The sequence below is a fragment of the Nicotiana tomentosiformis genome, chromosome 5 (assembly GCF_000390325.3).
Source record: "Nicotiana tomentosiformis chromosome 5, ASM39032v3, whole genome shotgun sequence".
Taxonomy (NCBI): domain Eukaryota; kingdom Viridiplantae; phylum Streptophyta; class Magnoliopsida; order Solanales; family Solanaceae; genus Nicotiana; species Nicotiana tomentosiformis.
In genome coordinates, this window is record NC_090816.1 from 33,014,576 (window position 1) to 33,037,724 (window position 23,149).

Sequence of the window (23,149 nt, forward strand, 5' to 3'; positions counted from 1 at the left end):
TCTCTTATTTCAAACTTGTACTACATGTTTAGTTGAATTACTTGCTTTCTTAATTTCGTGTTCATTATTTAACTGTGGGATTCTTTACTTGAAATATCTTGCTGTTAAGTTTGGTGTTGATTTGCAAAGGTCGTGATTTCAATTGAGGCAAAGTGTAAGCTGTGAAATATCATTTTACTGAGTTGTTATGTTTTTGGCATTCATTTTATTATTGAGAAGATTGCTTGGTTATTTGCACGAGATTTCTGTCGTGCTTTTATTACTATTTGCACAAGGTTTCTGCCATGCCGTTGTTACTATTTGCATGAGATTTCTGTCGTGCCGTTGTTACTATTGATATGCATTCGGTGGTATAAGATCTGAGTGTTGAAACGCATGCAGTGTGATATGGTGGGCTAAAATGTGGGGTGCTATTTCGGAAAAATAATTTTCAAAACTAAATGTAAAGGCTCCCGCGGTGATATAAGGAGAGTCTGTGCGCTACTTTTATGATTTGGGAATACGAGGCGGTAACTCGGTAAGGCCCCATGTTGATCTTTCTCTATTTGGTGTATTGGTTTGGTTGTTATTTACTTAACATGTAAAATCTTTGTTCTCCTTTCATGTTGTATTAGCTGTCTCTAGATAAGAAATCATAACTAAATTCAAGAAACGTTAGGATATATTTAAACTTTTTTCTACTACTTTGAGTTATTAATTACTCCTTTTATATTAAACAAAGTCATCATATGTATTCAAAGTGAAGATAATGTCCCTGATTTAAATGGTGCTCTAGGTGATGAAGGTAAAAGTTGAATTTACTTATATCGCTATAGACTCATTGCAAAATTGTAATTTTGTCGTAAAATCTAGCAAAATATCTTTTTAGATCAAATTAGCGGTCTCTGTGTTATGATTCTCTAGTTGTATAGCCATATAGTTTCTATATTTGATCTATATCGCTAAAGCTAGCTAAACGTTTAAGCCTATTGCCCCAAAGCTATGAGTTTCTACTGATCAGGCTAGCTGAAAAAATTAAAATGAGAAATGCTCAGGTAATAACTTTCAGGTTCCAACTATCCAGGCTAGGAGGAATTTGAAAAGTAGTTAAACTTGTCCACTTTTTCTCATTCCAAAATTTCTTAAGCGATTCAGTTTTAACAGCAAGATAGTAATATATCATAGGCAGCTCAACAGAGTAGTTCGCCTAAATCTAAATTTTAAAACGAGGCCTTAAATATATTTGATAAACTTCTCATATTTTTCTTATTAAAGTTTATTTTTTAGCTTTTTCAGATACAAAGTTGCTAATTATTTTTGTAACGACCCGGCCGGTCATTTTACGTATTGTTAGCCTCGATCCCCTAATTTATTCTCCCTCTATATTATATTGTGGTTGCGTGACTTGTGGTGGTGCTTGGTGTTGGGTTCGGGAGAGTTTCGGAGTGATATGGGACACATAGTCCCTAAGTTGGAAGTTTTAGTCGTAGGAGTTGAGCGTAGTTTGACTTGTGGGAAGATGATTCCGGAATGGAGTTTTGACAGTTCCAATAGCTCTGTAGGGTGATTCTGGTCTTAGTAGTATGTCTGGATGTTGATTTGGAGGTCTGTAGGTCACTTCAATGTTAATTGGTGAAAGTTGGAAAGCTGGACGATTTTGAAAAGTTTGACCGGGAGTAGACTTTTTGATATCGGGATCGGATTCCAATTTCAATTGTCATGCCAAAACCGTGACACTGGCTATGCCAGGATTACCACAGATAGAGTGGAGAGGTGCTTTAGATTATGTTCCTAACTGGGTTATCTCATTTCTAAAGGCTCAGTGTTTGGTTGAGAAGGGGTGTAATGATTATCTAGCTTTCGTGAGGGATGTCAGCATTGATACTGCTACCGTGGAGTCAGTTCCGGTAGTAAGGGATTATCCAGATACATTTTTGGCGGATCGTCTGGGCATGTTTCCCAACAGGGATGTCGATTTTGGCATTGACTTGTTATCGGGCACTCGGCCCATTTCCATTCCACCCTATCGTATGGCCCAGCAGAGTTGAAAGAATTAAAGGAGCAGTTGCAAGAGTACTTGATAAGGGTTTCATTTGGCCCAATGTGTCTCCTTGGGGTGCTCTAGTCTTATTTGTAAAGAAGAAGAATGGTTCTATGCGTATGTGTATTGATTATCACTAGTTGAACAAAGTTACAATGAAGAACAGGTATCCATTGCCACGTATTGATGACCTATTTGATCAGCTATAGGGTTCCTGGGTGTTCTCTTAGATTGACTTGTGTTTAGTCTATCATTAGTTGAAGATTCGAGAGCCAGATATTCCAAAGATTGCCTTCAAGACTCGGTATGGACATTATGAGTTCCTTGTGATGTCTTTTGGACTAACCAATGCCCCAACAACATTCATGCACTTGATCAATGGATACCGGTAGGATCCATTGACTCATTCAGCCTTATCTTGACTCATTCGTAATTGTATTTATTGACGACATTGTGGTGTACTTCCGGTGCCGGTAGGATCATGAGCAGTACTTGAGGACCGTGCTCCAGACCTTGAGAGAAAAGAAGTTATATGCAAAATTTTCAATGTGTGAATTCTGGCTTTATTCGGTGGTATTTTTGGGTCATGTAGTATCTAGTGAGGGGATCAAGGTTGATAAGAAGATTGAGCAGTGCAGAGTTGGCTAAGACCGTCTTCAGCTACGGAGATCCGGAATTTTCTTGGTTTAGCGAGGTATTATCGTCGATTTGTAGAGGGTTTCTTGTCTATTACAGCACCTATGACCAGATTGACCCAGAAGGGTGCTCCATTCAGGTCGACCTAGGAGTGTGAGGAGAGATTTTAAAAGCTCAAGATATCTTTGACTAGATACCCAGTGTTGGTGTTGCCTTCAGGTTCGAGATCTTATACTGTGTACTGTGATTCATCGTGCATCGGTCTCGGCGTGGTGTTGATGCAAGAAGGTAGGGTGATTGCCTACGCATCTACACAGCTGAAGGTCCATGAGAAGAACTATCTTGTCCATGACCTCGAGTTAGCAGCTATTGTTCATCCCTTGAAGAACTGGCGACACTATTTGTACGGTGTCCCTTGTGGGGTCTACACCAACCACCGGAGTATACATCATCTGTTCAAATAGAAAGATCTTAACATGCGGTAGTGGAGGTGGTTAGAGTTGCTTAAGGACTATGATATCACCATTCTATATCATCCCGGGAAGGCCAATATAGTGACCGATTCCTTGAGTCGTAAGGCGGAGAGTTTAGGCAGCTTAGCATATCTACCACTAGCAGAGAGGCCATTAGCCTTGGATGTTCAGGCCTTGGCCAACGAGTTGGCTTGTGTGGTTTCTCGGTCTTCTCTTTATGATCGTATCAGAGTGTCAGTATGACGACCCCTATCTGCTTGTCCTCAAGGACATATTTTAGCACGGTGATGCCAATGAGGTCACTATTGGGGATGGCGGTGTATTACGGATGCAGTGCAGACTATGTGCTCCCAATGTAGATGGCTTGCGTGAGTAGATTCTCTAGGAGGCTCACATTTCGCGGTACTCCATTCATCCAGGTGTCGCAAAGATGTATCAGGACTTGAGGCAACTTTATTGGTGTAGGAGAATGAAAAAGGACATAGTGGAGTATGTAGCTTGGTGCCTACACTGTCAACAGGTGAAGTATGAGCATCATCGGCCAGGTGGATTGCTTCAGAAGCTAGAGATTCCAGAGTGGAAATGAGAGGGGATTACTATGGATTTTGTTGTTTGGCACCCACGGACTTAGAGGAAATTCGATGTAGTTTGGGTGATTGTGGATAGATTGACCAAGTCAGTTCATTTCATTCCAGTGGTGACTACTTATTTTGCAAAGCAACTTGCTCATTTGTATCTTTGCGAGATCGTCAGGCTTCATGGCATGCTGGTATCCATCATCTCTGACCGGAGTACGCAGTTTACATCGCAGTTCTGGAGGGCAGTACATCATGAGTTAGGTACTCGGGTTGAGTTGAGCACAGCATTTCACCCTCAGACGGATGGGCAGTTCGAGCACACTACTCTGATATTGGAGGATATGCTTCGTGCGTGTGTGATGGAGTTTGGGGTTCTTGGAATCAATTCTTGCCGCTTGCATAGTGTGCCTACAACAACATTTATCAGTGGAGCATTTAGATCGCCTCGTATGAGGCTTTCTATGGTAGGCGGTGCCGGTCTTTCGTGGGTTGGTTTGAGCAGGGGAAGGCTAGGCTATTAGATACAGACTTGGTTCAGGATGCTTTGAAAAAGGTTAAATTGTTTCAGGATCGACCTCATACAGCCCAATTCAGACAGAAGAGTTATGCGGATCGAAACGTTTGCGACATCGCATTCATATTTGGGGAGAGGGTCTTGCTCTGGGTCTTTCCCATGAAGGGTATTATGAGGTTCGGGAAGAAGGGCAAGTTGAGCCCTAGGTATATCGGACCTTTTGAGATTCTTGAGAGGGTTGGAGAGGTGGCCTATAGATTTGCACAACCACCTAATCTAGCCGCAGTTCATCCTGCATTTTATGTTTTTATGCTTCGGAAGTATCACGCCGATCCATCTCATATGTTGGACTTCAGCTCAGCTAGTTGGATAAGGATTTGTCTATTGCTGATGACCCGGTGGCCATTTTGGACAGGCAAATTCGAAAAATGAAGTCGAAGAACATTGCTTCAGTGGAAGGGTCAGCCATTCAAGAAGGCGACTTGGGAGACCGAGCATGATATATGTAGCCGTTATCCTCATCTTTTCACAACTTCAGGTATTTCTCTATACTCGTTCGAGGACGAATGTTTGCTTTAAGAGTGGGAGGATGTAACCACCCGGCCAGTCGTTTTGAGTATTTTTGCCCCGAGCCCCTAATTTATGCTCCCTCTATGTTATATTGTGGTTGCATGACTTGTCGGGGTGCTTGGTGTTGGGTTCGTGAGAGTTTTGGAGTGATATGGCACACATAGTCCCTAAGTTGGAAGTTTATATCGTATGAGGTGACCATAGTTTTACTTGTGTGAAGATGATTCCGGAATGGAGTTTTAATGATTCCAATAGCTCTGTAGGGTGATTTTGATCTTAGGAACGTATCCGGATATTGATTTGGAGGTCTGTAGGTCATTTCGGCGCTAATAAGCAAAAGTTGGAAAGTTGGAAGAATTTGAAAAGTTTGACCAGAAGTGGACTTTTTGATATAGGGGTCGGATTCCGATTCCGAAAATTGGAATAGGCTTGTGATGTCATGTATAAATTGTGTGCAAAATTTGGTGTCAATCAGAGCTGTTTGGATATAAATCGGTGTTGGTTTTTAAAATCAGATATTTATAAGTTCTTATGCTTGAATCGATGTGTGATTCTTGATTCTAGTATTATTTGATGTGATTCGATGCTTCGAGCATGTTTGTGTGATATATTAGGACTTGTTGGTATATTTGGTTGAGGTCCCGGGGGCCTCGAGTGTGATTTGGACCTTGTTCGGCGCATTTCGGAAAGACTAACGTTTTGATGCCTCCCAGTTCGGGTTTCCTCTTATGAGATCGCGGAAGAGAGGAAGCGATCGCGAAGCTCTGAGATTTTGCAGGCATGGATTGGTGCTATGTGATCGCGAGATGGCTTGTGCAATTGCAAAGCTTGGTAGGTCAATGCATCACGAACGCATGGGTGGTGCCGCGTTCGCGATAAAGGAAGGGGAGGTCTGGGAGGTGAGTGCATTGCTCTATGAGGTTGCGATTTGGTTCACGCGATCGCGTAACCTTGGAAACGTTTCTCACCGCATTCGTGAGTAGTCTTCCGGGTTCGCGTATAAAGTTTTTGAGTTGATGGAAATTATTTTCTTTGCGATCCCGAGGAAATTTCCACGATCGCGTTGTGCAATTAACTGGCCAGCAGAACTTAAGTTTAAAATCGAGCGTTTGTTTCATATTTTACTATTTGGACTTAGAGAGCTCGTTTTGAGGCGAAAGTTCGAGATATTTTCATAGGGATTGTTGGGGTAAGAGTTCTTAACTCGATTTCGATTAAATTTCGCTAATCTATCATTGATTGTATCATGTAATTAGGGATTTGGGGTGGAAAAATTGGAAAAAAAGTATAGAAGTTCTTAGACTAAAATTTGAGTTTTGAAAGGCAAAATGAGGTCGGATTTGAATAATTGGTGTTCGAATTTTATAATCTTGGTCGGACTCGAACATGCGGGCCCGTGTCGACGTTTTGGGATAATTTTTCAATTCTTTTTAAGCTACAATTATATAAACCTAGAACCTGCAAGGGTTTCTCCTTCCTTCTCAATTACCATGAACTAGCACCATCAACCCGCCAAATTTCTCGAAGTGTTTTGTTAATCTTTTCATGAACATTCTGAATCATCAGCCACAATCTCATATCTGATCTCTTACCGGGTAGCAAGTAGCATTTTTTGCAGAAGCTTCATTAACATCACATAACTGCTAACCTGCTCAGAGGAGATAACTCACCTGTGGAATTCCTTACCGACATCTTCCCACGATGTTGTACTGGGTACAACTACCACGAACGAGTGAGTACACGGGCTCAATATTGGGATTTTGATTTTAGCTACATACGTAGTTTCTTTTTCATGATTTAATTGAGTTACTTTAGCATGCTATAGCCACCATGTTTAGTCTAATTTCACATGTGTACTTGTCTTATCTCTTATTTGCAACTTGTACTACATGTTTAGTTGAATTACTTGCTTTCTTAATTCTGTGTTCATTATTTAACTATGGGATTCTTTACTTGAAATATCTTGCTGTTAAGTTTGGTGTTGAGTTGCAAAGGTCGTGGTTTCAATTGAGGCAAAGTGTAAGTTATGAAATATCATTTTACTGAGCTGTTATGTTTTTGGCATTCATGTTATTGTTGAGAGGATTGCTTGGTTGTTTGCACGAGGTTTCTTCTGTGCTGTTGTTACTATTTGCATAAGGTTTCTGCCATGCCGTTGTTACTATTTGCATGAGGTTTCCATCGTGTTGTTGTTACTATTGATACGCATGCGGTGGTATAAGGTCTGGGTATTGAAACACATACGTGTGATATGGTGGGCTAAAACGCAGGGTGCTATTTCGGAAAAATAATTTTCAAAACTAAATGTAAAGTCTCCCACGGTGATATAAGAAAAGTCTGTGCACTACTTTTATGATTTGGGAATATGAGGAGGTACCTCGATAGGCCCCCTATTGATCTTTCTCTATTTGATATATTGGTTTGGTTGTTGTTTACTTAACATGTAAAATCCTTTTTTTCCTTTCATGTTGTATTAGCTGTCTTGCTTCGTGTTGTTAACTTTCCATAAAGTCTTTATTGTATTACTTCCTTGTCATTATCATTATATCTTCTGTCTTGTTTCTTCTTATCTTCAGTAGAGTCTTGACCTAACCTCGTCACTACTCTACCGAGGTTAGGCTTGGCACTTATTGGGTATCGTTGTGGTGTACTTATACTATGTTTCTGCACATATTTTTGTGCAGATCAAGGTACATCTTATCAGTCCCAGCACTAGTGCGCTGAGCTTACTATTGGAAACTTCAAGGTACACCTGCACGCGTCCGCAGGCCTCGGGGTCCCCTTCTATCTTGATCTTCCTTATTTCTTTATACCTTTATAGACAGTGATTTATAGGATTGTCCAACACTGTATCTAGAGCTTGTGACTTACATTTCACCAGGTTTTGGGGAGTTGTACGCATTGTGTTTAATTTATAGATTCTATTTGTAAAATTGTTGGAGTTTTGAGATTCTAAGTTTTAATTAATGTTTCCGCATATTGCTATGTTTACCTAGTCTTAGAGATTAGGTGCCGTCACTACATTCAACGAATGGAATTTGGGGTCGTGATAATTTTTTTATGATCAATATTTATAAAGCATTTTTTTCCAATTGATAATGTAACCAATCCACTTAATCTTTATTGAAACCTTGTTGATCTTAAATAAGATTTTTTTAATTATAATTTTCATCACGGCCTTCTAAAGCAATGATCATGTGCTAAATATTTATATTTTAATGAGCAAATTTACTTGAAACGTGTCTACAATATCCTAGAAAGAAAAAATATACAAAACTAAAATTGTAACCAATTTAGAATAAAATTATATATAAAGTAACTGCGGATTTAATTTGTCGACCAATTCTATTAATAATTACACCAAGCACGTCTATTAAAAAATAACATAAAATATGTAAATATGTGACTAATGGTTGTTTGTAAGTTGGCAGTAAGCCAGTAAATGATCGAAAAAAATACTTTATATTTATAGATAAAACATATGTTATATTTATAAACATAATAAAGGAGTAAATTTTGGAGCCTCCTATTTTTTTTGCGGGGGGGGGGGGGGGGGAGGGAGGGAGGGAGGGGGGCTAAAGCTTGTGGTTTAGTTGCCTAGGGTCGAGCCGATACTGTAATATATCATCAATTTCAAGAAGTTAAATCCCTCGGCCTTAGATAATCCTCAAGTACGGAATATTGCAATATTATGGACCTAAACATTGCATTTGTGATATTGAGGATTCATATAGCTGATCCCAACTAGCTTGGGGTTGAGGGTAGTTATTTTTGGGAGTTAAATCCCTTAACCAAAAAGAAAAATTGATTAAGTATGGACACAAGTCAAAATTATGTCCAGCAACCAGCACACATTGGCAAAGATTGAAGGAAATCTGGAATGCGAAGGGAAAGAGAGAAGAAACATAACTTACCTAAGCATCTAACTTTGACAATAATCCCCCGACTTTCCATTATAGAATCAACATATAGGCCTATACTAGAGCAGGTGGTGCAAAGGACAGCACCTTTAGCTTCACACTCAAGACAATGAGGATTATCCCCAATACTTTTTTTGGCCAAGGACAATCCAGTTGGCTTCTCAATTCTTTCCTTTGGTACAGACTTATCGTAGAAAAATAGAGACTCAAGGCTGCTTATTCGTTTGTGAGCATCACCTACACCATATATTTGCATTGCCTGCAATATCGAGGCACATACTAAGAAAAATGTAGATTTTGAGTTTGTGCTAGATTGTTTTTGAATCACATTTTTCATTATGATCAACAAAAACAAAAGAAATATATTTACTTTGATAAATTGATGCAAGAGGTCCTTAAATAAATTTTGCTAATGGTAGGCCTAGCTGAATCCTTCCCTCTAAGCTTTTTTGGTTAGTGTTTTTTCAATGCTAAGGTGTAAGCTGCCATCCATTTGTTACATCATTAAAGACACACATTCAAGAAACTTAATTATATATTTATTTCATGCATAACAGATCAACGAAACCTAGAAGGTGAAGATGATGATGAAGATGCAAATGAGTGTGAAGGTACGTGAACAATAACTCAATTAATGATAAATCATGTTCAATATATATTGATAATTAGAGTTGTAGTTCAATTGTCACTTATTTGAGTTTACTGTTAACTTTTTATAGAGGATGACATCGACTGCTGAGACATTTCCAATGAAGGTATGTATTATGTGTTTTTTCATATATGGGATTAATTAATTAGCTACATCATAAAATTGGTGACTCTAACCATATAAATATTTTCATTAATAGAGTACTGGGATATAGGAGATCCTACAAATGTATGTGAACATTGTGGGGCATATTTTTGTTTCGAAGAAAGAGTCACTAAGCAGTATAAGTCTAAACGGCCAGTATTTACTTTATATTATAATTGTGGAAAGATAAAGCTGCCGAATCCAAAGGACCCTCCTCAAATTCTAATGCAATTGTTGTTTGGATCGGGTAAGGAAAAACATCTATTTTAATCTTTTTAAAAGAATATTGCATTTCATATATAGTTCGTCATTCTCCAGTTGTATAAAATGCTGATCCTAAAAGCGACCATTTTCGAGAGAACATTAGGATTTACAATTCTATGATCTCATTTACATCAATATGGGAAAAGGTTGATGTCTCTGTCAATTAAACACGGGGACCAAGAATATTCAATTTGTCTCGTCAGAACTACTATCATCAAATCGGAAGTTTATTACCTCCTGATGGATCCAACCCGAAGTTCGCGCAATTATATATTTATGATACAGAAAATGAAGTACAAAATAGAGTTCATGCTATGAGGTTTGAATTCTACCATTAATGAATTATAACACGTAAATATATTTTGCATGAAAATACAATATATGTGTGTATGTGTGTGTGTGTGTGTATTTCTTCACAGACGTGGCCAAATCATGAACAAACTTCATGCTGAGATTGTTAATGATCTGAAGCAAATATTTTATGGTAACAATGTTTTGGCAAAGGTATTTAGAATGGTAAGAGATAGATTTCAAGAAGATAGAAGCTCCAATGTTAGACTCAGATTGATAGAAAAAAGGAGCACTAATGGAAGAAGATACAACTTGCCTACGGTTTTAGAGGTAGCTGCTTTGGTGGTAGGAGATTTTGAACTATCTAGATGTGACGGGGACATCATTATCGAAACCCAATCCGAACATCTACAAAGGATAAATGAATTAAATGCTGCCTATTTAGGTTTGCAATATCCTTTACTATTTCCATATGGTGAAGATGAATACAGAGAGGACATTCCTTTCGACGGAGATGATGAATCAACTGGAGGAAGGAAATGTGTTAGCATGCAAGAGTATTTTGCTTATAAAATTCAAGAAAGAATGGAGTTCCAACGATTATGTCTTCTGAAAGATTATTTCAGTAATTCTTGGTTGATGCATATACAATGACCGAATCTTCTCGATTAAGGTATATTAGGATTAATAAAAAAAAGTTGAGATGTTACATATATAAAAAGTTAAAAGATGTTATTTTGCATGAAGAAATTAATCCTTCGTCTCTAGGAAAAAGGAAAATTCTACCGTCCAGCTTCACAGGGAGTGCACGATACTGATTCAAAACTATCAAGATGTTATGGCAATATGCAAATGGGTTGGGTACCCTGATGTTTTCATCACGTTTACTTGCAATCCAAAGTGGCTTGAGATTCGTAGATTTGTTGAGAGTATGTCACAACCCCAAATTCCCTCCGAAGGATGTATTGATGGTACCTAGTCTCTACGACTAGGTAAGTCTAACAAATAGCAACCACTGAACAGATATATAAATACATGATAGTGAAAGCAACTAAATAATGGATAAAATCGTCTGTAAATAGAATCTCACAATTTCACACCCCAAAACTGGTGGAACTGAGTCATAAGCTTTGCAGAGTATATCAAGAGTAACTACTACATCACTGTTTGAAAATAAGTACAACAGTATATGAGGATAAAGGAAGGAGACTCTAAGGCCTGCGGACACTGAGTAGGCATACCTTGAAGTCTCCGATAAAACAACTAGCAGGAATCTCTATCTACCGGCACGAGCAGACGTACCTGAATCTGCACAAAAAGATGTGCATAAGCATAGTATGAGTACACCATAACGGTACCCAGCAAGTACCAAGCATAACTTCAGTAGAGTAGTGACGGGGTCAGGTCAAGACATCTAATAGGATATGAAATAGAAAGTATAAAATAAAATGCGGATATAAAATAGAAAGTAAGAAAATAACCAATACTGATTAAGATGATAGCATGATCTAATTCCAAAAAATCAACAGTAGGAATAATATAAAAGAAGTAACTAAACGACTACAATGATCATGTACGGACAATAATTGACAGAACACTAAGGAATGAAACAACAGGTATATTTTCCACCAAAACACTTTGCAACGTGAAATAACAGCAAGAATCACATCAAGGTACCTTATCATATATAATGAAATCAAAATCGAGGTACCGCCTCATATAATCAAGAATAATAATCGAGGTACCGCCTCGTATTCACATTTCTCAATTTCAGTCACAATCCTTCCTTATGTCGCCGCGTGAGACTTACATTTGAAAATAGGTTTTGAAAATAGTTTTTTCGAAATAGCTACACGCACTTTAGCCCACCTTATGACGCCGTGTGGTTTCACGTAGTTCCCCTACAAGAAATCACACACATAAGTCTCACTTTCTACCGCCGCATGCACATCCACCCAAGCCTTATACCACCGCATGCGCATCAATATCACATCACAATAATAACTCGCACCACAAGTGCCCACATATCACAACTTGCCAACAATAAAAATATAAATATTTCCACAACAATAGTACATGACTCCAACACAACATATACGAGAATATCAACAAGAATAATGGATGGAAAATGCTCAATAGGATACATGTTTTGAAAATAACCAGCATCGTCTCAACGTATTAACTACTTCCACAACCTCAACATCAAATAACTCAACAATGAGAAAATAACGTGTAACCATGATATTAGATAAAACTAACTCATAATAAAGGAAATAATCTTCAACAATGAGTATCAAATGATGAAAGTCAACAAATAAAAGAGCAACATGAACAATTAATTCAATAATGATAATTAACAATGAAGAGATAACATGTGACAATAAACGAGACAACAAGTTCAACTAAAGCATGGGAGCAATTTAACAAGTAGGATGTAGAACAATTACTAAATAAGTCAACTAAGGCATTTAAGGATAGTCTAACATAATTATGATTTAACTATGAGAATTTAGAACATAATATGGCATTTCAATTAAAGCATAAAAATAGTCTAAGTAGCCTAAACTGGACAAATACTACGTACAACAAGTGTACCCACTCGTCACCTCGCGTACACGAATTTCACTTAGCACAATTGAATCAAACAATACCAATCCTAAGGGATAGTTCCCCCACACGAAGTTAGGCAAGACACTTATCTCAATTAGGTCAATTCAACACTCGAAAATAGCTTTTCCCTTACAATCCGCCTCCATACGACTCAAATATAACCAAAATCGACTCAATAACATCAAACAATGCTAGGGAATTCAATTGCAACAGATAAAGTTAAAAATTTTACACTTTTCCTAAAAGGTCAACAAAAGTCAACCCGGACCTTCCCGGTCAAAACACAGATCCAATGGTAGATTTTGTCTACCCATGACCACACGAGTTCATATATGTGATTAATTTCAAATTTGAGTCCAAATCGACTTTCAAAACTCAATTTCTTATTTTTCAAAAATGTAACAAAGTTTCATAAATTTGTACTTTGATTCACATAATTTTGATGTTAAACTCTAAGATAGGTTGATGGAATATGATTAGAAATAGATTAGGATCACTTACCCAAGGTTTGTAGGTAAAAATCCCCTCTCCAAGTCGTCTCCTACCGAGTGTAGGGTTCAAAAATGAGAGAATGAACTCAAAAATCTTGTCCTTGAGCTATTTGTCCAGTCGCAGATGTCGCATTTGTGACCTTGCGAACCCCACAAATGTGAAGAATCTCTCACAAATTTGAAGACCCTCCCATCTCTGCTATCATCGCAATTGCGATGAATAGTTTGCAATTGCGAACAATGGATCTTCGCAATTGCAACCAAAGCGATTGCAAATACAAACTAGCTCATTCTCAGCACACGTCGCAAATGCGAACACTGGGTTTGCAAATGCGAACTTAGCAGGCTTGGATCAACTTCGCAAATGCGAACTCAGACCTCGCAATTGCAAGATCTGAGGATTGTGCAGAAACCAACAACTCTTTTGATTCCAACCACACTCCGCTAAGCGTCTGAAACTCACCTGAGCCCTCGGGGCTCCAAAACAAATATCTACACAAGTCTAAAAATATTATACAAACTCTCTTGCACGATCAAAACACAAAAATCACATTTAAAACTATGAATTGGACTCTAAAACGCATGATTTTCGAAGAGAATTTCAAGAACTTCTAAAATTACAACTACGTGTCCGATTCTTATCAATTCAACTTCGAATGACACCAAATTTGCAAAAAGGTTTCAAATCCCATAACAGACCTATTCCAAGTCCCACAATCAATTTCCGAGCTCAATATCTTAAAGTCAACCTACAGTCAAACTTTTCAATTTAAAATTGCCAAATTTCGACAAAACAACACAAATCAACCTACGGACTTCCAAAATCAATTTCGGGTATACTTTCAAGTCCGAAATCACGATACAAAGCGATCGGAGTTATAAAAACACAATTCCATTGTCGTTTTCACAAAAGTCAAAGTTTGCTTAACATTTTCATAGTAAAGCTTCTAAGTTTAGAATCAAGGGTCTGAATCAATCCGAAAGCCTCCCGAAATAAAACTAATCAACTCTGCAAGTTATAAAAGCATAAACTAACATATGTGAAGAAATAAAAGTGGTAACGGGGCACAATTACTCAAAATAACTGATCGGGTCGTTACATTCTCCCCCTCTTAAAATAAATGTTCGTCCTTGAACGTGCATAAAGAAATACCTAAAGTGGTGAATAGATGAGGATAATGACTCCATATGTCATTCTTGGTCTCCCAGGTCGCCTCCTCGACTGGATGAACCCTCTATTGAACCTTCACTGAAGCAATATCCTTTGACCTCAACTTCCGGATCTACCGGTCCAAGATGGCCACCAGGTCCTCAATATAAGACAAATCCTTGTCCAACTGGACTGATCTGAAGTCTAACATATGAGACGGATCACTGTGATACTTCCGGAGCATAGAAACATGGAATACTGGATGAACTATAACTAGACTAGGTGGCAGTGCAAGCTTATAGGCCACCTCTCCAATCCTCTCAAGAATCTCAAAAGGTCTGATGCCTAAAGCTCAACTTGCCCTTCTTCCCAAACCTCGTAACATCCTTCATGGGCGAAACTCGGAGCAAGACCCGCTCCCCAACCATGAATGCAACATCTTAAGGATCTTTCATGTTGTTTAATTGTGGAACGAATTAGATTCTTATGTCTTGTTGATGAGTTTAGACTCAGGAAGAATAAGTGATTACGTAGGAGTGTTGGCTGTGAAAGATCTTAGAGAGATATCAGTTTGAGGCTAAACAGGCGGGTTATCACCTGCAGGGTAATATACGGATGTGTGATCCTTATGATATTGTGTGAAGAGTTTCTTTCTATCAGTCGGTTATATGTGTTGCGATTTGAGTTTAGGTTAGTTGAGAAAGTTGACCTGATCGTCATGAGGATGAATGCAAGCTTAGCAGATGATTTGAGGTATTAGATGGTTTGTGTTACATGAGCTTATGAAGGATTGAGTTGAATCTCACTGCGATATTATGGCAGTAATAGAGTATGGGCATTGTGAGTTAACGAGTATTTTGATCTATGGCTTTGATCCAAGTGGGGGAGTCTACTATCGACGATTTGGTTGCATGGTTACGTATTGTATTGGTTTCGGTCTGAGGCATGATTGTGGATCGGTTATGACTTGGAGATGTTAGTTTTGAGGATGACTTAAGCAAGAAATTTTTTGGATACATAGTGTATTACACTTTATGGGTACATTGGGAATCATGGAATGATTGAGTTGTTATTCGTGGAAGATATAGTAAGCATGGAGTAGGAATTTACTCGGTTGCATTTAGGCGGGGTTACTTATTTGGGTATTGTTTTGCTAATGGGGCACATGTCGTTCGGCCCATTTGGGTGGTGCAATTGAGATTTGAGTAGAGTGGCTAAATCTAGAGAAGGTTCTCATGGATTCAAGATTTATATGTAGCTATTGAGAATATTTTGGATTTGTGTATGGCTAGAATCAGAGATTTGCATTGGATGGTGTCGGGGCTCGCGATGTTTCTATATAATTATGGATTCTACATTTCGGTATCAGGGAGGTAAAGGAAATAATTTTAGGTTCACATAAGGTCTCTTTAGAGTGGGTGTCTCGGTTGCGGTACTTTTGCGGTGCTTAAGAGGGAATACATCGGCTTATGGGCCTTAGGCGGTGTGGTTTTATGCTAGGATCTCTAGTGGGGAGCTTTGGGTAAGGATCGTCATTTTATGGCAAGGAGAAATGTCAAATTAAAGATAATTCGAAAGGAACTTGGAGAAATATAATAGCTTGGTAGCAGGTGGGATCAGCAAGGTAATGGATATGATCGGTTCTTTGGGTACTTATGATATCGTGAGGCTCTGTAGATGTTTTGGTGGCAGTACTCTTGGGTTTGGTGGTCTGCATGGCTTGGTCGAGTTAGAGGAATTCAGTTCTGATAGCTTGGTTATGTGCAAATGGATTTCAAAGTATTCTCGATGATTTCTACCACGGTTTGAGATGGATATTTCCTACTAACGTGAGGAGAATGTTGTGTATGGTGATTTTCTACTGGATGGGATCAAGTGAAAGGTTCCTAGCTAATTGAGTATGTAGTTTTCTTGTGACTCAGAGTTGATTATGATATTCTCGTACTTTTCATAGGATGGCTTAATAGAGGCGACGAGTGGTGTGAGACTAGGATTTGCATGTGCAAGTATACGATTCAGTTTCAAAAGGAAGGTCATGAGTTTATGGAGCACACACAATTTCAGATATTGGTACTAGTGGTATTACCTGAGAAGAGTGTGCATTCAGAAGGCGCACTATGTTTTCACTTACGAATGTTTTGTTGGTATTGCAGTACTCACCAGCTTGATCGACTGTTGATATTCAGATTTTTTCTATGTGGCATGGAAGGATAATAGAAGTATTTTTCGTAGGGATGATTATGTACGATAGATGGGTTAGCCATTCGAGTAGCGGAGCTGGAATTGTCTATGGCGATTCATGTGTTCTATGAAATTAGAGGCTGGAAGTTCTCAGAAGCAGATTGTTTTGTGGTTGTGAACTATGTAGATATGGCCAAAGTAAGCCAACTGGTAATATGTGTTATAGTTAGGTCATTGTAGACTTTTGGAGGGTTATTTATCTATTTGTGGATGACCAACGTTAATTTGGGGGACCATTAGTAGGCTTGAGAAAGATGTGTATTCTACACCGAGTCGGATTTGTTGACTCGGCATCGTTATTGCTGAAGGGTGTATCATTAAGTTAGAATAGAGCTTGTTCGTGTTCGAATATGTCTATGTGTTACTCTTTTATGTTACGAGGGGTTGTGATTTGTTGGTTATATGCACACATTGTGTGGTTCTGTTTGGGCCTTGTAGCAAAATTTGAGCGAGATGGTTATTGGGGTATTGAATGGTTGATTGCGCCTTGGTTATATTCTCTCCGGGTTGTGTTATATTGTGTTATTTACTTCTCCATGGTTATGGTCATGCACTTTGTGCACTTGATGTTGAATTGCATGTGGTTGTTGATTTTTATCATTGTAGCTTGAGGTATTTCATATGGGCCGGTGTTTGGATGGGGTCATGCATTGCAGCGGAGTTACGTTGGGATATGATCCCTGGTGTTAGATTCATGTATTTTAATTCTACTATGTGTGATGGGTTCATAGCATTCTGGTTGTGGTGGTACTTGTTGACCTTACGGGATGATTTTCTCATTTGAGGCATTTCTCATTTTTGGGTGCATTTGAATTTTTGCTTATTGGTGCACGGATTGCATAGTTTGTAATTCTAGGTAGTATTGGTGTGGCGTGTCAGTGGAGTAGCTTGTAATTGATGAGGTGAAGTCTTTGGGCCTGAAGTGATTGCTATCGAGTCTGATTACTGTAGGTTTGTAACAAAAATAACGAAAGTCGGCTTAGGATTTGGCTTTGGTTCGGTCGGGCGAGAGGGAGCCCCATGATTGGTTGAGTGGAAGAGTTGTTATGACTGTGATTATGAATTTCTGCGTGTTTCTTTCATCATCAGCAGTGTGCGAAGGTTTTGAAGGAGGTTTTATTTGATATAAGGTTTATTACCGGTATTGGGTTTAGTTTTGAGCAGCTATTGTGAACGAAAATTATTGATACAAGTATGCGGGTTATGGGGTACATTATGTGATTACATATTGGGTTATGGATATGACTTGATACGGCTTGTTCAGACTTATGCAGTGTGTAGGTGTAAGATTCGGGTCTTGTAAGGAATTCCGGATGTGGAAAATTGCATCCTAAGGTTTACGGACTAAGGTTAAAGTAATGATCTTCATTTATGTTGTGTTGTTAGGCTTATATGGATTAGGTGACATGGGATCACTCCTGGGTATGTGCATGGTAAGGTTACACGGCGATTTGATGGCTTTGGAACGACTACTGGCACGTTCGAGGACGAACGTATGTTTAAGTGGGGGAGAATGTAACAACCCGACCGGTCGTTTTGAGCATTTGCATTCCGTTCAGCTATTTGAAGTCTTGAGCAGCATCGCATGATGTATTATAACTTGTGTGTATCATTGGTTTTGGTTTTCAGGGTTTCAGAATTAGTTTGGAAGAATGAACTTCATGTTTGAAGGTTTAAGTTAGAAGAGTTGACTAAGTTTGACTTTTTAGTATTTGACCTCGGTTTTATGTTTTGATGATTTTGTTAGCTCCGTATGGTGATTTTGGACTCGGGCATATGCCCGGATTTGCATTTCGATATTCTTAAAAGGTTTCGGAACTAATTGGCAAAAAATTAGAAATTTGAAGGCTTGGAATGTTCATAAGTTTGACCGGGAGTTGACTTTGATGTTATCGAGTTCGGATGGTTGTTTCGGGAGTTGTATTAGGTTTGTTATGTCATTTGGAACTCGCATGCAAAATTTGAGTTCATTCGGAGTTGATTTGATATGGTTAGGCATATGTTTTAGAAGTTGGAAGTTCAATAGTTCATTAGGCTTGAACTGATGGGCGATTAATGGTTTTGGTATTTTTGATGTGATTTGAGGCTTCAAGCAAGTTCGTATTGTATTTTAGGACATGTTGGTATGTTTGGATGGGGTCCCGAGGACCCCGGTGTGTTTCGGATGAGTTTTGGACAAGTTTGGGCATTTCGGCACTATGATGATGTTCTGGAGAGAGTGAAGTACGGAGGGAACATTTTGGGAGTGCTAAGGCAAAGCCCATGTGCGGCCACACATAAACTTTTACGGAGGCAATGGCCAAAGTGCAGACCGCACTGAGGGCCACAACAGGAAATCTGCAGGTTTGTTAGTTCAATTTCAGGAACTTATATCTTGCAATCTATAAAGAATTTTAAGATGATCCAAAAATAAAAGTTGTAGCCCTTTGAGCCTAGTTTCCAGAATATCAAACTGTTTATTATTTAGACATTTGTACAGAATGTTATGGTCAATTTACTGAAGACTGGTAGTGCAGTCGGTGCTGAAGTACGGCTGCACAATATGGATTGCGGCCGCAGAACTTGGATGTGCAGTCAGCACTGTGAGAGATCAGATGTTGTAGTATATAAACGGGATTTTTGGACGTATATTTCATTCTTCACCACTTTAGAGACTTGGGAGCTCGGGTTTGAAGGGTTTCAACCTAAACCTTCATCTACAAGCCTGGGGTAAGTGATTCTAGCATATATCTATGAGATTTATATAAATTCATCACTAGATATAACATCAAAACATGGGATTTAACAAGAGAAATTGGGGTTTTGTCAAGCTTTTCTAAAGTGAATAATTGAGTTTTGAACATCGATTCGGAGTCAGATTTGAGTGAAACTAGTATGGTTGGACTCGTAATTGAATGGGTTATCGGATTTTATGAGCTTTGTCGGGTTCCGAGGTGCGGGCTCGGTTTTGACATTTTGGTTGACTTTGAGTAATTGATTAAATATTCGACCTTTATTATTGGGGTTTGTTTTCTTTGGCATTATTTGATGTTATTGAGTTTCTTTTGGCTAGTTTCGAGTCGTTCGGAGGTCGATACGCGTGGGATGGCATTTTTGGAGTATCGTTTGGCTTGCTCGGTATTGGATTCGTCTCGTTTGAGGTAAGTAATACTTCTAAACTTGGTGTTGAGGGTTTGAACTCTGAATATACATGTTATGTGCTTAGTGTTAAGGTGACACACATGCTAGGTGATGGGCGTGTGGGCGTGTACCGTGTGAATTATGACTCGATTGTTTCTGTGATACTGTGTAGTTACCTAATCTTGCTTATATCCATGAAATTTCCATTTGTGAGAGAAATTGAGTTGTGAATTATGTTAGAAATCATGTTTAGGCTATATGCTTATTCGGTTGGGACCTACTGAGGTCATCTCTGATGTTGAGTTATTTTCCTAAATTGCATCTACATACTCAGTCATGTTCATTCATTTACATATCATATCTCAGTCTTTGTTATCATTTGTTGGCATATCATATTGTTGTCATTATTTGGGCTGATTGGCATGAGATTTGTGAGCCCGAGAGACTAGAGAGATTGATGACTAAGTTGGGACCTGAGGGCTGGATTGTGAGTGATATTTATGTGGATCGGATTGCACGTCACAACAAACCTTATGGCTATATATATGTGTGGATCGGGTTGCACGCTGCAACAACCCTTCTGGCTATATATATGTGGATCGGTTTGTATGCCGCAACAAGCTTTATGTCTATATATATGTAGATCGGGTTGCACGCCGCAACAAGCCTTATGGCTATATTTATATGGATCGGATTGCACGCTGTAACAAGCCTTATGGCTATATATATGTAGATAGGGTTGTACGCCACAACAGGCCTTATGGCTATATGTGGATTGGGTTGCACGTCGCAACAGGTACCATAAAGTGTTGAGAGGCTGAGTGTGTTGAGTGATTGAGCGTGATGAGTGGGAGTGTAACACAATGATATTGAGTACTCTGCGAGTGTAAGTACATGAGTTCATTGTTTTGATGCATTGCATTGACAAGTATATTCGACATACATGTATAGAGATGCATTTCCTCATGCTACACGGTATTGTGACATTTATGACTTCACATGCACATTGACATATAGACATAGAGATGTACTTTCCTCATGCTATCTGAGATTTAAATATTTCACCTGTTGTTGAATGCCTTTGGAAACAATCACAGTTTTCTGATATACTCATATTTTGGAGATTTGGGTTTTACTATTATACTTGAATAACATGCCTATTTTTCCATAACTGTGAACGAACTGAGCATTATATCTTTGAGTTGTTTCTTGTACTACTTTATTATATTGTTATGAGTTAATGTTGGATATTGGTGTTGGACTCTGACCATTGTCCAAGCTCGTCACTGCTTTCAACCTAAGGTTAGGTTTGTTACTTATTGAGTACATGGGGTCGGTTATACTCATACTACACTTTTGCACCTTGCGTGCAAATTTTGGATGCTGATGTTGATGTGTATGGCGGGAGCTAGAATTGAAGATGTACCTGTGTTCCGGTCATAGCTGCCTCTTGTTCTTGGTAGCTTTAGAATTATTAATTTGTTCATGTATATTTCAAACAGATGATGTATTTATTTCATATCACCATTGTAAACTGTAAATCTTAGAAGCCCGTGATTTGTACTACCAATCCTTGGATTTTTGTATAAAAGTTCAGTTGTATTATCATTACTTCTCATAGTAAACCTCATTTGAATTGGATTATTGTTAAATTGGCTTACCTAGCGGGTTGGGGTTAGGTGTTGTCACGACCCCAAATTCCCTCTGAAGGATGTCGTGATGGAACCTAGTCTCTAAGACTAGGTAAGCCTATCAATGCGGAATAATAATAAATATCTGAAATAAATAAACTACAATTCAAACAATTTGAACTCCCAAAACCCGGTAGAAATAAGTCACAAGCTTCTAAGAATTTATTCTCTATGTCTCTATACATCAGAGTCTAAAGCAAATAAGGAAGACAATACAGTAAGATAGAAGGGGACTCCGGAGTCTGCGGACGCTGGCAGATATACCTCAAAGTCTCTTCGTACAGCTAGTCTACTAATGCCTGGTCTGATGAGATGTACCTGGATCTGCACAAAAAGATGTGCAGAAGCGTAGTATGAGTACACCAAAATGGTACCCAGTAAGTGCCAAGCCTAACCTCGGTAGAGTAGTGACGAGGTCAGGTCAAGCCTTACTGGAGAATAAATAATGGCATGGTAAAATTGTCAAGTCGTATGTCACATTTAATTACACCAAATAATGGCAAATAAATACCTCATGGAAACAAAACAGAATTCTTTTCAACTTTAAGAAAATCACAACAATAATAAAAGGCAATTGCGGCCATAAATCAATATCAACAAGGGCACTCCCGAGGTACCGCCTTATAGTCCCAAATCATAAACAAATTCACAATATCTCATATCCTTATCTCACCGTGGGAGCCTTCACAATTTATTTAAAAGAAAATATTTTTTTCGAAATAGCATCCCGCGTTTTAGCCATCCTTATCACACCGCATGACTTCTAGCAGTTCCCCCTACCAGCCACGCGTATCAAGCCACCCTTATCTCACCGCATGCGTTTCAATACCCAGACCTTATACCACCGCATGCGTATCAACATCACAATATATCACAATTTGCACCTCAGGTGCTCAAATAATTTAACTTGCCAAAATAATTCAACAATATTTTTCCACAATAAAGAGCTCACGGCTCATGTCAAAATAATTCAACAATAATATTTTTCCACAATAAAGAGCTCACGGCACATATCAAAATAATTCAACAATATTATTTTTCCACAATAAAGTGCTCACGGCTCATGTCAAAATAATTTAACAATAATATTTTTCCACAATAAAGAGCTCACTGCTCCATCACAATGAGTACGAAAATCTTACAAAAATATTCAGAAGTAAATAATTCAGGAAAATAATATTTCAAAATCTTTAATACGTTGCTTCATTATCAAGTTTAAAAATGTCAAATACTTCATATTAATAATATTTAATTTAAGAAAAATCAACCTTCAAATAATGCACAGAATAAAAGAAACCAAGTTCCAACTAAACAGATAAAATAATTAGTAGGAAAAGGTCAAGCAAATTTAAAATATAAACATTAAATCAATAATGAAGAATATAACAAAATGAAATAATTTAGTTAATGTGCAACAGTGATCTACACAATTTAAAACATAATCTTTCACATTTAGCCCGTGTATAACACCTCGTGTACACGAGTTTTCACACATTACAATTATCAATCCTAGGGGAAATTTCTCTCACACAAGGTTAGACAAGTCACTTACCTCGACTAGCTCCAATTTAACTAAGTATTATGCTTTTTTCTCGATTTTCCGACTCCGATCGACTCGTATCTAGTCATAATTAATTCGATTCAGTCAACAAAAATTATAATAATAAATTTCATAAGAAAATATTACATTTTTCAATAAAATCCGAAATTAGCTCAAAATTTGCCAGTGGGGCCCACATCTCAGAATCGGACGAAACTTAAAAAATCCGATAACCCATTTAATTACG